The sequence below is a fragment of the Talpa europaea genome (assembly GCF_964194135.1).
Source record: "Talpa europaea genome assembly, chromosome: 9".
Taxonomy (NCBI): domain Eukaryota; kingdom Metazoa; phylum Chordata; class Mammalia; order Eulipotyphla; family Talpidae; genus Talpa; species Talpa europaea.
Genome location: NC_140076.1, coordinates 103,358,902 through 103,377,713, shown reverse-complemented (window position 1 = coordinate 103,377,713; position 18,812 = coordinate 103,358,902).

The window sequence follows — 18,812 nt, the reverse complement described above, 5'->3', positions numbered from 1 at the left end:
GGGTAGCTCCCTGGCCGGTTGGGGATCGAACTCGTGCTACAGTGGCTGGCGATAGCTTGATAGCACTGTCTTTAACCCTTGGGCCACCAGGGAGCCCCCAGTAAAAAATTTAACCCTTAACAAAGAGTGATCTGGCCTTTGTATTTAGGTTCTGGCCTAGATACTATCTCTAGGCCTTTAGAATGTCAAATTTATTAGAGTGATTTCTTTGCCAGCAGACTTGGATCACTTGGGTATTTTAATAAAGTAATTTAGTATGGAATTAGCTACACTGCACAGTATAACTGTGTGACATAGGGGGAGGGCTTTAGGTCACATGGTATAAGCTTGACCTCCTAAGGGGCAAGAGGTGAGATCAGTCACTTGGGAAGCTATATGATGAAATACAGCTCACTATGTAATGGAATATCAACAAAGATTTTGGACTGGAGGTTCAAGGAAGCTTCCCTGGTTGACAATATAAACTATTACATCTATTCAAATTATTACATACAAATGCCAGGAATATAACACTCTCTGCAACTTCATAGGGAGAGAACAACTAGAAGATTCTCATTTGGAATTTTCTCAGGCTTTGTCCCAAATGTCTCTTTCCTTAGATGACTTTAACTTCAACTACGAATATAGCAACTTTCAGTGAGATTGACAAGTCTTTCCAGAAAATGATCAAACCTAAGGATTGCCTGAGGTACCCCCAACTGGCAGTTGGTATTAGAGTAAGGACTCCTTATTTTTCCAATATGCCCAATTTGTTCTTTTAACATCTGGTGGGAAACACATTCTCCAAGAACATGAAAGTTTTATATTCTCTGATGTCCCTTAAATGAGGTGGTTAAACTCACCACTGAGCTATTAGCAGTTGTAGACAGTTAAATATGGGAGTGCCATCATCAAAGTTTGTTTCAGTTTATACCAGTTGTCAGCTAAATGTCACCAAAGCAGACTCAAAAATACTTGTGGAAATTCTGTATCCTATATGTTTAGTTTGACAGTTGTTGGCTTCCTGAGTCACACTGGCTAACAGAAATGACTTCAATGTGAATGAAAAAAATATATCTTTATATTGTTAAATAAAGTTTTTGGAATTTGTTACCCAGCATAATGGAGTGGTGCTACTTAATCCATCAACATCCATGCTCAGTCAATATAGAGAGAATGACCAAACTCTCTCTGCTTCTTAGTACAAAATTCGTTTGAGTCAGGGAATGCACCCCCCCAACCCTGAAAAGAATGTCAGATCAACTGTACTAACACAGGGGATGCCACAGGAATTGTACAAATAAGAGGAAAAGAAGGTATTGAAAAATGAGTGCTGGGCAGCTAATACTATTTGTGTCCATTATAGTGAGAGTTTGTTTCCAAGATGATTTGTTGCTGCTGAAATTTATGTCTGCTGTGAATGTTTCTTTTATTGTACATAAAGTATACAAGCTATAAATTCAAGCTGCTGGCTTATATTTATTATCAAGGTGAAATAATATTGTAAACCTGTATATATAAGCATGAAACTTGGTTGACCTAAGGGTTAATTGTCCCCTATTTCACCTACATTGATTATTTTCAATCATATCTATGTAGATAAATTAAATTTAAGCAAAAGAAAAAAACATGATTGATCCAATCAGTCTGCTCCATTTATATATGGAGCACTTTAGACCAAAGTGGGATTTCTGAGCTTAATTAAATCCAGAGGTCTTGTACACTTTTAACTTTAGAACTAAACTTAAATGTAGCTCCATATACCCATCCAAATACTTGATAATCCTGTCTTCAATATTGAATTTGTTTGCTTTTTTCAGCTTTTTTAACTGTGATAGTTGATCCTGGATGCCGTTCAATACAATATTTGTTTGTTAGTGACAAAGCTTTATTAAGATAATTACAAATATATTAAGCTCTGCAAATTATGTAAAATGGTCAGTAATATGTTTCATAACTTTCCAGGGGCAATCCGCAAATGGAAAGAAAACTGCTTCACAAATTTTGCAGTTTTCCAATTAGGGGGAAATTAAACTCAGCAAGTGATCCATTTTCTTGTTTCTGGTTGGCCTAGAGCTCTCTATGCAGAAGCAGAAGAGAGGGGAGAGATGAATAACAAAACTAATGCTGCTCTGCATTATAAAAACAATTGATAGTTTTCATTGGTATGTATAACTGTAAAGAATTAATTACAGAGTTTTCAAGCTACTAGATATTGGTCTTTTATGAGTCTGACCATATGCTGGTTGCTCTCACAAGTGCTTTCTCATCTAATTTTCCCAACTCTGTAGATATTGTTACCTTGAGTTTATCAGTGAGGAAACTAAAACACAAAAATAAAAAGTAACTTGACTATATTTATACATTTAGTCAGTTTGTGCACCTTAGAACAATTACTTTGATGTGTGTGAAAAATACATTTTTATATTGTTAAATAAGATTTTGTAATTGGTGAAATTTTAGAATTTTTGAAATCAGAGTACATTCATGACTTTTAAATGAATTTAAATGAGCAGCAGATATTAGGGTCATAAAAATACCAAATGTTAGAAATGTGTCATTTTTATGTTAAAACTGAGTTCCTGAAAAAGAATCTTATTGTCATTGACTTTGGTGGGGAGATTACTGAATTACTGGGTTAAAAGTACATATATTTTATGAAAGGTATTTCTCTGTTTTGATATGTTAGAATGAAGTCTTTGTTACATCGATTTTTAACAATCCTTGAATCATACTGAACTACTTCATTCAACAATGTAGCTTATCTTAATCATGTATATTTAGACAAAGCGTATATAATGTTATTGACCAAAGAAAAATATTCTTTGGGCAAATCCCTAAATTTTTTCAGCTGAATACTACTGTTTAAAAATAGTACTGATCTTTTTGCTTGGATTCTCTGCACAAAATTAAAATAACATGAATAACTACAATGGATTACTTCCATATTTAACTTATCCACTGTCTTAGGCTACTGGGACTGCCTCATAAAATAGCACAAACTGGATGGCTTAAGCAACTGACATTTATTTTCTTATATTTCTGAAGGCTATGTGTCACAAATCAAGGTCCTGGTAAAGTCAATTTCTGTTCAGAGATCACTTTCTGGCACAAGCTACCTTCTTGCTTTTTTCTCACCTGACCTTTCCTGTTCGCCAGTGGGAAGAGAGAGTGAGCTTTTTGTATATTCTCATCAGGTCTCCAGTCGTTTAGGATCAGGATTTTGACTTCATGTACCCTTAATTTCTTCCTTAAAGACCTCATCTCTGTCTATAATCACATTAGGAATTAGGGCTTTAAGGAAGACACAATTCAGTTCACAGCATCCACTTATTATTTATGAGCCCTTAATATATGTTAAACTATGTGGAAAATGTTGGAAATATAGAAGTAAAAATCTATTTTTGTCAATTTATATTTTTGTAGAGAAAATTGACAAGTGATGAGTAATAGAAATCCAGAGAATTTTGATTGAGTTGAAGGTCATGGAAAATTTCTCCAAGGATAAGATCTTATAAAAAAGGAACTTGGAATATTATAAAATTGAAGACATCTTAGAAAGAAAACTAAATGAGTGGGGAGAAGCAAATGCTATTTGAGGATGAAGAAGTAGTGCCAGATAGCTCAGAGTCCCATAGGATAACAATTTAAAGATTTTACTTCTTGCCCTAAATCCACTGAGGAGCCTTTTAGAGGTTTACATAGTAAAGGTGCATATTCCAGTTCTTATTTTCAGCAAATTTTTTTTTTTGGCTATCATATGAGAGTGAAATGGAAAGTATTAATAAAGGAACCTGCGGTTCCAGTAAGTTAGGATACAAGTGATCAAAGTTAAGGAATCAAATCACTAAATACATGAAATGAGAAAGGTAGAAGTTTCAAGGAGACAGTTGGATCTCTAGAATGTTCTTTTGGAGGTGAATGTTGCTAAAACTGGAAACACTGGCAAGAAAACAGTTTGGAAGAAAATAGATGAACTTGATTCTGTGATGTCAAGTTTAAGATGTCTCTGAATCAGCTAAGTATATTATGTATGCAATTAAATATGCTAGTAAAACTTAGAAGAGTCAAGAGCTGGTCATTTACATTTGGAAAACATCTTAATGATGTACTTTCATCATGGTAGTGCTGAAGAGAGAGCAAAGACTGAAAAGAAAAAGCCACCTTAGAACTCAAATTTTAAGTGGTGCCAACATTAAGAACAGCAGGAAGAGAAGTAGCTGCCAAGAAAACTAAAAAGAAGTTAGAAAGAAGAAAAACTTGGAGAATATAGTATCTTGCCAGCTAAGAAAAGGATTAAGTTGCTTGTTTTCACTGAGAGTCCAGTAATGTTGACAAACAAATTATTGTCTCCCTTTAGCAATATGCATTTAAACAAATTATTGAATTGGCTGGGTTCTGGAAGCTGGACACCAAAAGCTGGACCCTTGGTCCTTGTAGTGGCAAGGAAAGAACTCAATTCCTATAGCAGAGGTGGGTAGAAAAGCAAGGTGTTTACTGTCACATAAGAAGAAAGAAAAAGCTCTCTAGACAAAGAGGGGTCCCCAGGGGTAGTTGCTGAGGGTCAGGAAACAGGGGCTTATACACTTTACTCAGAAATGAGGGGTGGTGATTTTGCATTGTGTCTTATTGATTGGCAGAGCTCCACAAGGAGTTCCTCTAGTTGGTTTTGGCATGTCATCAATTGGGACTGCAAGGGGTCTCCTTGACTGCAAGACTTCTGTTTCTTGGAAGGCCAATGGTGCTAATCTTGGCCAACACAGGTGTTTGCTCAGGGTGGGTAAACTTGTGGAATTTCCTGTTTTCCAGAGAGTTATAAAGGCTGAGCCACCCCCTCCACCACCACCCCCTACAGCCCCTGACCCTAAGAGTCTACAATCCTAACTTACTTCTTCCTTCATTATGAATATTGCATAATTTATATCATTTCTCCTCCAAATCACTCTTTGTAATAATAAGTTTTCCATCTTTCACATATAGGAGAGTTAAGATTACTGTCACAGAGAGAAATGGTACATCTGAAATTAAAACCTTGCTTTGCATGGCCTTACTCTAAAGTCTTCACTCCTGGTCTCAGTCTTATCCTGATAAAATGATGAAAGTCTAATACATTTTATATCTCAGTATCTGCTACACTTTAAAAATTTGGAATTAAAAACAGCTTATAGCAACCGATTTTTTGAAAATTGAAAAAAGACTATAAAGCAGAATAATAATATGTTTATGCCAGTATTTTAGTTATTTCTTCTGCTTATAGGTAACAGCTTCACCATATCATGTCTTTCTCCCTGTACTTCAGATTGTTGGCAGCCCAAGCAGAAATCAAATGATAAATCATTTTTTCTAAAAGTTTATTTTGAATGTTAAATGAAATTTCATTTACTAAATTATCACATTAAATACATTGAGATGTCCTAACAGATTAACAGTTTCTGTTAAGAACAGGAAAACAGGGCCTCCCGTGATGGCGCGGTTGTTGAGCGCTGGGCTGCAAAGCTGTCTGCAGCCTCTTCAGCGATGGTTCGATCCCCAGCCCCCAGCGAGGGTCCCACATGGAGCGTAGACCTCTCCTGCTGCTCCGCTTAGCAATGTATTACATCAGTTTGCCTGTTCTGTTCCCCGCTCTGGTGAATTCTCTCATCCTCCCGCACTTCTGACTATATTCAGTGCTTGCATAAATAAATAAATAAATAAATCTTTAAAAAAATAGGAAAACAATGTTTCTAAATTATATTCAATTTTCTTAATGTCTGCATCAGGTGAATATAAACAGAAAGAAAAAAAAGGAAAGAGCATTCAAGAGTTTGCAAAGGAATAATTGCAAATGATGAGTGAATGAAAAGTGTGATTACACAGAAGAGTAGAGGTCAAAAGAAGCAGCTTTCTTGAAGTTAGAGTTCTTTCCAAAAGACATTTAAATAAGTGAATCTATGTTCTAAAAAAAAAAAAAATAGCCACCCAGTAATTTGTATTTTGGTAATTTCTGTTTTTTTAATTCATTTTTTTTAAAGATTTATTTATACAAGAACCGGGGTACAGGCCAGATGTGCGGAAGTGTGAGAGGATTCACCAGAGACAGAGCAGGTAACAGAACAGGAGGACTGACAAAATAAACTGCTAAGGGGAGCAGCAGGTGAGACAGGAGAGGTCTGCTGCACCATATGGGATTCTCGCAGGCCTTCTGGGATTGAACCCTTGCTGCAGAGGCTGCGGACAGCTTCACAGTGCGGCGTTCAACCGCCTGCACCACCAGGAGACCCTAATTCATTATTTTTTAAAGATGCATTCATTTATGTATACAAGAACTGGTGTACAGGCCAGAGGTGTGGAGGGTGAGAGGATTCACCAGAGACAGAATGGGGAACAGAATAGGCAGATTGACTGAAATGCACTTCTGAGGGGAGCAGTAGGTGAGTCAGGAAAGATCTGCTGTGCCATGTGGGTAGCTCCATGGCCAGGAATAGAACTCATGTTGCAGAGTCTGCGGATAGCTTCATAGGTTGCATCTTAACCCCTTGTGCCACCAGGGAGGCCCCTATTTTGGTTATTTCAACTACAAAGCTTGTCTATATAGAAAACAAAGCAATGGATACCCCTACAATAATGGAGTTTACCATATTCTTAGGAGAAAAATCATATATGGCAACTGGCAGGTTAAAAGAATCAACATTACACTGGGCTTGAAAGGCAGGTATGCAAGGATCCTTGGGAAAGAAGACTCCAGGTTTCTGTAACTGTAGCTGCATCTCACAGAGGTTCACTGCTGAATTCAACCATTTCCTAATTAAACAGTTTGTTTATCCTCTAGAGAATGCACATGATATGCTCTGCTTTTGTTTCACTGTTTCACTGGTATTTTCATAAGGGTACGTAAAAATAAATTTCTGAAAATGAAGGTGATAACATCTGGGTAAAATTATTATTATTATTATTTTTAATTTTTAAAAGGGGCAAAATGAGATAGACAGGAAACAAGTGAAGGGAAAAGAAAAGAATACGGTGAAGGCATATGAATACAGGCTGGATAAAAACAAAAGAAACATCTTTGTTTCTGTGAAAGTAAAGTGACATATTTAGTGAAGTAAGCATTTTTTTTTTCTGCCTAAAAGAGCAAAACTTTTTGTGCTTTTTAATGTGCCTTAGGAAATATATCGGTATGAATAATAGGGATAATACTCCTAGAAGCAAGGGCATTCTTCTGTGACAATGCGCAGAATATTGTTTAAGAGATACCAAATGCACACACACATATCCACACAATTTTTAAAAAATGTTTTTGTTTTAGCTAAAATTACTACTGAAAGCTTATCTGCTATGACCTCACCTAATCTAGTGTTACTTGCAATGCCAGAATTTTTTTTTATGTCTATTGCCATTTTAAGCTCTACTCTGACCTCCGCTGCTTAGATTATATTTTAGTGTAAAAAGATAGGGTCATTTGGGGGATGACTAGTTTTATCTCATTTTAAAAACCAGAGTCACCTCAAGATGACATTTGTTCTCTCTTTTGACCCATTTCTTCTTTCTAAAAGCCAAAAAAATAAAAATCAAAAGAAACACTGAAATATCCTTCCTTTGTATTTTCCCACTTTCTTTCTTAGAAATGTATAAAACCCTGACCTTGGAATTCTAAAAAGTCTAAAATGATTTGGAGACAGCTTTCCAACTGCCTTTGCTTGATATGTTTTCAGACCGCAGGTTTCAGAAAATCATGAGCTAATTGAAAACTCCACAGGCTCAAATTTTTGTTTAATGAACTAAACTAAATGGCCCATTACAGTGATTGGAGTGAATATAGTTTGGTACCAGAAATTACCAAGTGTACCCCACTGATTCTCTAAAACTAAATGCATGAGTCAAGCATTGTGCATTTTAAGCTGATTTTGGGGACTATTGTAATTCCTTCTTATTACTTGATATATGAGCTATGGAGAAGGTAAATGTGTTAACCATTTCATGTAACTAGAAGTGTTAATGAAAATCTCCTTTCCTAAAGCATCACTGGAAGGTGGGTCACAAAGAATTAATTTCCAAATCATAACTGCAATGATTATTCATAAGTAACTACTCCTCATGCTTCTATGATAAAAAAAAATGCACCTTTCTAAGTCCTGGAGATTTGATTCGGAACAGCTGAAACTATAGAATAACTATTGATTCAATTTGCAATTAAAATGAAAATGTAAATTTGAGAGACATTTCTGTATGACACTAAAAATTTTATCACATTAGAATGGAGCCCCAAAAAGATTGCTGACTTACATGAGTTCAGAGGTGGACCCTTGCTTTTCTCCTGAAGGACCATATAACTTTACCATTCATTCAGGCATTGCATCCAAAGAGTTGCATGGTTTGGGATCAAACTGGCACACCTTTTAGACATCAGAGAGCAGCACATACTTCCCCAGAAGGGACATGGAGGAAATTGATGTTTCATTGAAAAAGAGATGGGAGGAGAGAAATGACTGAAGGCTTTGGTCCATGGGGAAAGCATATCTCACACAGGGGCTGCCCCTTAGTCGGCAGCCCTGGGAAGGTGAGAGCTCCATTGTGTTGTTGCAACACACCTTTGAATGAAGGGAAATATGTGCAGAGGATTTGGGTTGCTCCCCACATACTAGGTTCCCATTGAGAAGAACCTGAACAGTAAATTTCCAGTACTCTACTCCCCACCCATCTCACACCCCGCCCTGGGACATGTACTGGCCTTGGGAGCTCAATGCTGGCACACAAACTGCAAAGGTTTAGAATGGAATGGCAGGGAGGAACAGCAATGGCTATGCCACAAACACAAGCTATCTCCCACCCAGCACAACTGAACCAGCAGCTGGAATATTCCAGGAAGCTCAGTTTTGCCATGACTCAGCAGTTTCAAAACCAGGGATATCTGGAAAAGAAAAATACCATTGAGAATGGAGGCAAGAAAATCAACTTTATCAGCTCATCCATGGTATTTGGGAATGGCTGTGTGAAGCATACAGCAAAACAGAAAAGGATAAAACTTGAGGACAGAGAAAAAATTGATGGCATAGAATGGCCTTGACTTCAGTTTTTGAATAGTTTTTGCTATGGCAATTATACATGTATTTATGAACTATAGGAAAAGCAGTCAGTTTAAAATGATGTAGTTTAAAATATTTAAATGAGGAATATAATATTGCATAGACATGAATCTAGATTAAAGGAATAATCTCTGGCTATTCAAATTTATTAAATTATAATATGTCTTAAATCATAAATCTCATACTGCAATGCATTTTACACAGAAAGAAAAAAAATCATCATAGTAACCTCGTTGATATCACAGTATAAAAACACCTTTATTTCCATTTTATAAAATTGTTTCTTATAGATGGCTTGAAATCATCAGCTTTAAGTTTGATTGCTATTAATAGAAAGCTAAAGTAAATATTAGACTTTTAATACTCATAAGCATTCAGTGAAATCAAATGTTTTCAGTGAATTTTTCTAATTTATTTATTTGTTGCATGATTATTTCAATTATTACACTTTCTTTGTTGGCACTATGAAAAAGTGCTTAGCCAATTTTGCAAAATGTATTCAAGATAAACATGATTTGGAATATGCTACATTTATATCCAAAATAAAAAGAAAACAAATATCTTTTTGACAGTTGTATATCAATGTTTGCTTCATGGGTGGTGACACTATCATATAAACATAATAGATCACATCAAGTCTTTTCCAGTAATGCTTTTGTCAAATTCATTTTAGCTAGAATGGAAGATATATCCATGCATGTGTACTATTTGAGTTTTTTCCATGGCATACTTTGATGTTGTTAGCATTCATTTCTCACCAAAATAATATAAAGTCAAGCATGATTATTAATGTATATTGATAGTAAAAATTTGGGGATTTTCTGATAAATAAGTAGGTATTAAGATCATCTCAAATGAGCCCATATTTGCCTACATAGAATTAGACATTTTCTCGTAAATGAAATGTATTCTTTTAAATATATGTATTATTTGCTTACACTTCTATTATTACATCACCTTTATATATACATTTTAACTATGTTTACATATATAGTTCTCTTCTCCCACCAGGTTTCTACTAACCTGTGCTTATGCAAAAATAGATTTCATTTTATTCATATATTTTAAGTGATGCAAAACAACACATGTCATCAATTTCTTGCAAATAAATGAAAAATATATTTTGGAATACTAGAGTGGCTAGAAGACTTACAGAGGTATGGAGCTTAGGGCAATACTCATGATGTTTAGGTAGAAGAAAATCAAAAGGGAAAGGAAATTTCAAGGCAAGAAATGTCAAAAGCAAAGATGGTTAGGTGTGGGGCAAATGGTAAATCTTAAGGAAAATTCAAATATAGGTCTGTAAAAATTTCAGTATTTAATAAAGCTGTTCCAGGATGTGTTGAAAAAAGGAGGTTTAGGAGATTGTCAAGTTACCTGCATACCTGACCAAGAAGTTTTGACATTTTCCTGAAGGCTTTCTTAGGAATTTCTATTGTTATTAAAGTTTTGAGCACAACAGAAATGAAACAAAATAGCTTTTAACAAACCAATGTGTTGTAAATTGGTTTTGCTTGTGGATCCAGAAGGTCAGACTTATCAAGTTTTCTTAGTTCTAAAATGGATCTATTCTAATAATGATTTATTATTAGATATTAACTAAGTAAACCATCTGTATTCTTTTAACTCAATGTCCGTGTGCTGATCATTGAGTGACAAATAGCTGTACTACCTTGAAAATAATTATTGTTGTAATAATCTATGATTTGTTTTCTGGCAGATTCAGAAATATTTCATGTCATGAAATAACTACAATTTTGAATATAGTACCATAACTGTCACTAACAGATATATCGTTGATTTTTTTTTTTTGCCTAAGTATATGTATTAGCTTGTGGTTTGTGCAATGTTAGTGCAATATCTTTCACTATAGTTTCTATTTTTAAATAGATCTTAAAATTATATTACGACAAATTTAAAATTATTTGAAAAGATGGGAAACGATTCTGTTGTTTCTCAATATTGTCTTTGAAAAATCTATACCCATGTTTTGGCAGTTGTTGGAAAAAATAAATATAAACATATATAGTTTTCTACCTTTTTAAAATTAAACTGTTATTTTTCCAACGATCAGACAACCCACATAAATTCCAAACTACTTTTATGGTGCTTTTCCATTATATTTTTTTGCTGCTTGCTAATTACTTTTCTTGCCCAATTTCATTTGCAGTTTGAATAAATAAACTGTTACTTTCTGCCTGCGGCTTACTAGAGGAATAGTCAATATGCAGCTGTAATAAAATCATAAATTTCTTTGAAAAGGCAATTTCCAATTTATACTTCCACAGAGGGTTTTTAAATCTCTACTGTTAGAGAAACAACTTTATGAAACCTGCAAGTTTTATGCTAACTTATAAAGTTTGAATTCCATGAAGATAGAATAAAATGATTGGTCGTTATATTCTGACATTGCAAAGAATAATTCTGACAGTAAAACTGGACTCTTTTTTTAACACTTATTTGATACATATGGTTCCCAAAATTGGTGAATGGGAGAAAGGTTTTTGCAGTTGTCATTTAATTACTTGTTATTGGTGTGTCATTCCATTCAAAAGTTTGATAAACATGGCTAATTTTAATAATGAAACTCAGAGACAACCTTCATTTTTTGTTTTCCACTTTTGTTCCAATTCAACAGTAAAGCAGTAAAGCTTATCTATTATAGTCAACAGTGTAGTTTGTTGTTAAAGAAAATTGTGAGTAAATTTTAAAACTATGTCAATTGAATTAACCTACTACTGAGATAAAAATAATAAATGTATAAAACTGTATATACAACATAATAAAATATATACAGCACAGCATTAATATGAAATTTAGATTCTCTTAGGAAACATGCATTCTGATTGTTTTTTGAGTTTTCAGTGATTTTTTTTCCTCTTTCAAATATTCAGCTTCACAAAGGAATTCATACAAGCAAAATTTTGCATAAAAATTATGTATACTGGGCCTCCCTGGTGGCACAAGGGGTTAAGCATCGCACTATGAAGCAATCCACAGCCTCTCCAGCAGGAATTCGATCCCCAGCCGGCCAGAGAGTAACCCACATGGCGAAGCAGACCTCTCCTGCCTAGCCCGCTGCTCCCCTCAGTGTATTTCACTTGCTCTGCCTGTTCTGTTCCCCACTCTGTCTCTGGTGAATCCTCTCACCCTCCACATCTCTGACCTGTAACCCATCTCTTGTATGCATAAATAAATAAATGTTTTTAAAAAAATATGTATACTAACATAGTAAATTTATAACTTTTTTTTAAAAAAAGAGGTACAAAGACTCTCAAATGAAATTTCATTTTTGAAACTATAGGGATATATATTCTATGTTCATATATATTTCTAAATTATTCGAATAGTAGCTACTTCCTTGAAATACAAAAGCAAATTGCAGGTAACCAACTTCTCTGAAGCGAGGCTAAATACTAACTCTTACACTGTAAGCCCCTTAAAGGTCAAATAAAGGACACCTATTACCTATTAAAGCAAATGGGTGATTTCTTTCCTTTGGTCTATTCTCTATTAAGTTCAACATGGAGGTGATGATGTCCTAGACATTCTCCCTTATTCAACAGTTAGGAAATATTTCATCAGCCTCTGCCAAGACTCCCCACTGGTTCTGGATTTTTAATAGCATTAAAATGCACATAAGTTCAGTGATTTCCATTTACATAGGAGGAACAAGAGAGAGGACTTCCAGAGCCTATTAGTACAGGAAGATGTTTATGGAGAAGGGTCATACTCCTGGGTCATTGTTCTAAAAACTTTTGGATAATTAGGCTAAAATTTGCATAAACATCAGAAATTTGGGATGCTCATCTGAAATGAACTGTTTGAGGTCATTTGCACAATTGTACTGTGATGAGCAACAAGGGGCTCTAGCAATGAGCTGTAGTATTTTTTGGATTATAACAAAAGCATAAAAAAGAGTTTGCCAAAAGCAAAAAGTCTCAATGTATGTAAAATATTTAAAGAAAAATGGGTGATGAAACATGAAATGATAGGAAGGCATAAAAATTAAAAGATGAGAGACAAGGAATGATGGGAGAGTAGTAAATTCTGAGAGGTAAATATGCCTGACAACAGAAAAATAAAAGGCAAAATGTCAAAATGAGCAAACTTGGAGTGATCCTGTACAAATCAGTAACAAATGTGACATATACAATAACTTGTAACTATTTCATAAAATTTGAGTCTGTGAAATATTTGACAGGTGTAGGGTAAAGAAAACGTCAGGCTTTTCTACCCTCCCGCCATCAGGATAGATGATGGATCCTTGTGGTCCTGAATGCATGCCTGATGGCTGGCACCTGGAGTAGGGTGTGGGCATAGGTAGATGGGATTCACCTGGGCTAAGACTGTGCTTTTAGGGGCGGCTTCATGGGGATGTGGCAGGGGGGCGGGGTAGAGAGAGAGAACAGAACGCTGGAGGGCCCACATAAAGTGAAGACTTGCTGGGGCCTGGAAGGCCTGCCAGCCTCCTGGCCCCCCAACACCCCTGCCTGCTGTGTACCAGGTAAATCCCATAAAAGACCTGCAAAAACCACTGAGAACTCTGACTCCTCCTTTACTGGGTCTGCATGGGATCAGAAAACCTGCACTGGTCCATTCCTGACCCTACAACAGGCAATGTGAATTTCCATATAGAACTCCCAAAACTGGGTCTCTCTGGTCATGCAAGGGGTTAAGTGTCAGCACTAGGAAGCTATCAGCAGCCACTGCAACATGACTTCAATCCCCAGCCAGGGAGCTGACCCACATGGCACAGCAGACCTCTCCTGTCTTGCCCGCTGCTCCCCTCAACACTGTATTTCAGTAGATCCACCTGTTCTGCTCCACACTCTGTCTCTGGTGACTCCCCTCAAGCCCCGCACCTCTGGCCTACAGCCCTGTTCTTTCTTGTATGCATAACTAAATAAAATTAAATCTTTAAACAAAAAGAACTCCCACCACCAAACCTACTCCGACAACTTTCTGATATTCACTTGTACATAGAAATATTAAAATACAAACAATTATAGTTCCCCTTTCCACCTGGTGTTTTCTTCTTTTTTATGGACCTTTTCTGTTTTTTTTTTAAATATTTATTTATTTATACAAGCACTGGGGTACAGGCCAGAGCTGCGGGAGGGTGACAGAATCCACCAGAGACAGAGTGGGGAGCAGAACAGGCAGAAGGACCGAAATACACTGCTGAGGGGAGCAGCAGGCACGTCAGGAGAGGTACAGACCTTTTCCTTTTCCGCAGTAGCAGCGACAGTTCTTTTCTGCCTGCCTGTTTCTGTACAAGTGTCTTCTTTCCTTTTCCTAATAAACCTGTCCTTCTGAAATGTAAAAGATAAAATATAAACAATTAGTATACTAAAAACTATAAAACTAAAGAATATTATGCTTCCAAATAAATTATTTCTCACAAACTTCAAGTTAGGATCAATTTATAAAAATTTTATTATTGTATCATATAAAACCATGTTTCTAAAACAAATTATAGGACAACTTTAAATTTAATATACCAAAAAATTAAACAAATAAGGTTGTAAGATTTCTTGGAATAAATTTGTGGAGATATGTAGGTCAAACATTATCCTCTTAAAGGAAAAAATGTTTCAAAATTAATTTATCCAAACAATAAAATTGATAAAACTTCGGTTAGTTGTCACAGTTAAGAAAAGTAAAGTGGGGAATATTAACTAACCTCATTCTGCTATAACAAATCATTTAATTAGTAACAACACTTCATCAGACTTCAAAAATTTCAGAAGGCTTCCTTGTTAACCTGGACACAAACAGCATCATTATATACCTGGGATAGCACTGTATCCTTAGATGTGTGGAAATTTGTTTAGATTTGTAAATTTAAAAAAAAAAAAACCTCCCCAAAAATGTCTACATTCTAGTTCTGAGCCCTTGTGAATACCTGAGGTGAAGTAGCAAAGAGGAATTAAATTTGCTCATTAGTTGCCTTTAAATAAGGTAAATAACCTGGCTATCCAGGTGAGGATGAAACTAATATAAGTCCAGGCTTCCTTTAAAGTGGAAGAGGGAGGTAGAAGAGGAGACTAGAGAGATGTGGATAACAGAATAATAATCAGGGAGATGTAATATTGCTGACTTTGAAAATGGAGGAAGTTGACCACCAGTAAGGAATGTGGGTGACTTGTAGAAGCTAGACAGGACAAGGAAATGAATTTTCTTAGAACACCACAAAGAAATGCAACTCTGTTGACACCTGAACTTTAGTCCAGCAAGGCCTTGTCAAACTTTTAACCTATAAACTTAAGATTATAATTTTCTGTTATTTTAAGCTAATAAAGTTGTGATAATTTTTTGTGGCAAAAATATAAAAACACAACTTTATAGTATTCTTTAAGAATGTTCAATTTGGGGACCTCCCTGGTGGCTCAAGGGGTTAAGATGCAGCATTTTGAAGCTATCTGGAGCCACTGCAGCACGAGATGGATCCCCGGCCAGGGAGGTGACCCACATGGTGCAGCAGACCTCTCCTGTCTAGCCCACTGCTCCCCTCAGCAGTGTATTTCAGTCAGTCTGCCTGTTCTGTTTCCCACTCTGTCTCTGCTACCCGCCCCCCAGTTCTTGTATGCCAAAATAAATCTTAAAAAAAAAAAAAAAGAATGGGCACTTAAAGTATTTTAGCAATAGAAACATGATTTATTTTTAAAACACTGCTGTGGTTTATTTCATATATCTTTAAATACTGTCTATTTTTTTACTAAACAAATAATAAAGCCACCACCATCCATTGAACCCCCTCACCATGCTCCTATCTATACCTTCTTGCCCTCTGCTAACCTCTATTCTGTTATCAAAGTCCCCTAGATTATTATTATTTTTAGGCACTTGCTATATTTCCTTATAATCCACATATAAATGAGATCATCTGATATTTCTTAACAATAGGAGCTATTAACCTTGTCTTTGAATCCATGCAGTCAATATACTAAAGGTGTGGTATATTTATATTTCAATGGTTTATTGGTATAATTGGTAGTTAGTGATATCACATATTTTGGATTTAGGAAAAAAACTGAACTTTTAGAATTGTTGCGTCATATTAGGTTAGTGTAATATAATTCTGATTGAGCTTGGAACTACTTACTCACTTCACTTTTTTTTTTCGGTGTTCTAATCTCTAAGGTCTATAACTGAATCAAAAAGAGAAATCTCTAGTAGATTTCACACACATACACTAGAAATTGATAAGGCATTCATTAGGCTAATTTTATGTACTATTTGTCAATTGAAGTTCATTTGCACTTGAAAAAAAGGTAGTCAGCATAGACTATGTTAGGTTACTGTAAGATGTAGAGAATCATCACTATAAAGATTATAAATCCTAAATATTCAAGTATGCATTAATAATCACACAGATAATTTATTTTAATCTGCCACCAAAATGTTTAATGTGCTTTTTTAGAGGTTAGTTTCCTCTGTCATGGGCATTATTATAATTCACAGATACAGTATATAGGAGCTGTGAATTACTGTATTGTATAAAATGTCTTATCATCTATAATTGTTAATAGGCCACCAGTGATTACCAGCTCAAGATTTAAAAACTGGATGTTTCATCAAGAATAACTCAAAACTGGTCAATGTTTTGCTGATGTAATAAAATGACCTTGATCGCTATACCAGATCATGACTGCAAAATAATTAATTGCATTCAGTTAGTCTGCATTAGCAGTGATGGATAACATCATATATCAAGACATTGGGAAGTTATTTAGAAAAAGTTATTATATCCTTAACCCCTCTGCTACCTTAAGTAAAGACAGATTTGTAAGGTTGGATTTTGCTATGTCTAGAAGGAGATTTATAATCATTGTTCTGTGCTGACTGCATAATATATAAGCCTTGGGAGTATTCCAGCTATGTGCTTTCATTTCTGCTTTAACTATAATATTAGAAAACATTGAAATAATGTGCGCTTGGTCTGCCTGGAGATCTTGGGTCAGGGCATTCATGACCTGACAATTTGGCCACAATGGACTTAGATCTATGATAGAACTTATAATTTTTCTATTTGAAAGTAGTTCTTCTAAAATGATTAACCTATTATAATTCAACAGGCAATCCTCTGTGAAGCAGAAATCTTGAATTAATTTCTACTCTTTGGACTAACTCTCTTAAATTTTGGTGTGGTTTGTTGTCCCATCAAATACTGACATATAAAGTTCATGCCTGTTTCAACTTTGCATAGAACACAAAGTCCAGGAATAAGAGGCTGAAGAGAGCAGATTACTTTAAAGAAATTAATAAATGTGGACATTTAAATCACTGTGATAAACTGTACAATGTTTGAGGGTCTACGAATGGATATATTCTGAAACTGATTTTTTTTTTTTTTTTGTAATTGTGACAGTGTGAGCTGACTAGATATTCTCTCTGTTGATTTTCTAAATTTAGGTATAGTTTTAAATTTCTGAGGCTTTAGATATATTATTTAGCATTATGCAATATATTTTACAAGTAACCTAATCTGTACCAGCTACATCACATCACACCATTCATGCAATCTCTCTTTCTTTATTTAAAAGGACTCAGAACCTAGCTTCTGTTGCTCTTGTTCAAAGGAACAATTGATTATCCAATGTACATATATTGAAATTGTCAAGTTGGAAATATTTACTGTAATTAATCAAGAGAGTGTTTGAGAATAGGAATCATGATTCAGGTCCATCACCAGACTTCAGGCAGAATATTGCAATGTGGGGTCTTTGTAACAATCAGCAGTTGGCCTTCCTGTTTTGTAATCATTAATAATGAAAGAACAGTATGCATTAATGATTTCCCATTGTCATCAATAAGGACAAATCAGTGAGTACTTGTTCTTTTCTCCTCAAAGATAGAGAGTTGAATCAAGCTGCTGAGTTAGGCTGCTTTCTTTCCTTCTAGATGTCTTAATATGGCAGCTTAGAGACAAGATGGAGTCTGACTCAAAATGGGTTCCCGCAAGATTGAAGATCACTTTATAGAATTGCTAGAACTTGAGATGCTCTCTGGTTATTATCTCATCACTTCTGTAACCTTATTTCTTATTGAACTATCTGGGCTTTATGTTTATTTCTTTGTTTTTACTACTTTATATGTTCCTATAATATTCTGTGGTATTTATTAGCTTTGCCCAAGATGATATTCACTGGGAATAAATCATTAATTTTGAGCTCATTAAAATTTTTTTGTAATTTAACCTTAGGCCGTTTCCTTAAATATTTAGAGAGATTTTAAGTCTTAAAAAGAAAGTACACTTGGGCCAACCTAGTGGTGCAAGGGGTTCAGTCTTGTCACTAAGAATCTATCACCAGCCACTGCAGCATGCGTTTGATCCCCAACCAGGGAGCTGACTGCATGGCAGAGCAGACCTCTCCTGCCTCGCCCGCTGCTCTCCTCAGCAGTGTATTTCCGTAGATGCCCGTTCTACTCCCCACTCTGTCTCTGGTGAATCCTCTCGCCCCCCCCCCCACACACACACACCTCTAGCCTACACCTCAGTTCTTGTGTGCATAAATAAATAAAAATAAATCTTAAAAAAAGTAATTTAGAAAAACACACTCTTTGTATTTTTCTCGTTTTGTTTAAGACCTTCCTTTTGTTGAGGCCCATTACATTTGCAATCATTTAAACAGAATAAAATCATAATCAAATCAGTGTCTTTGTTATTGTGCTTGAACCCCCATGTATTTGTTGATGTTGTTTTTTATTGTTATTGGTCCTGTTTTCTCACTAGAAAATATATGTACTTTTGAGGAAGGGACTGCG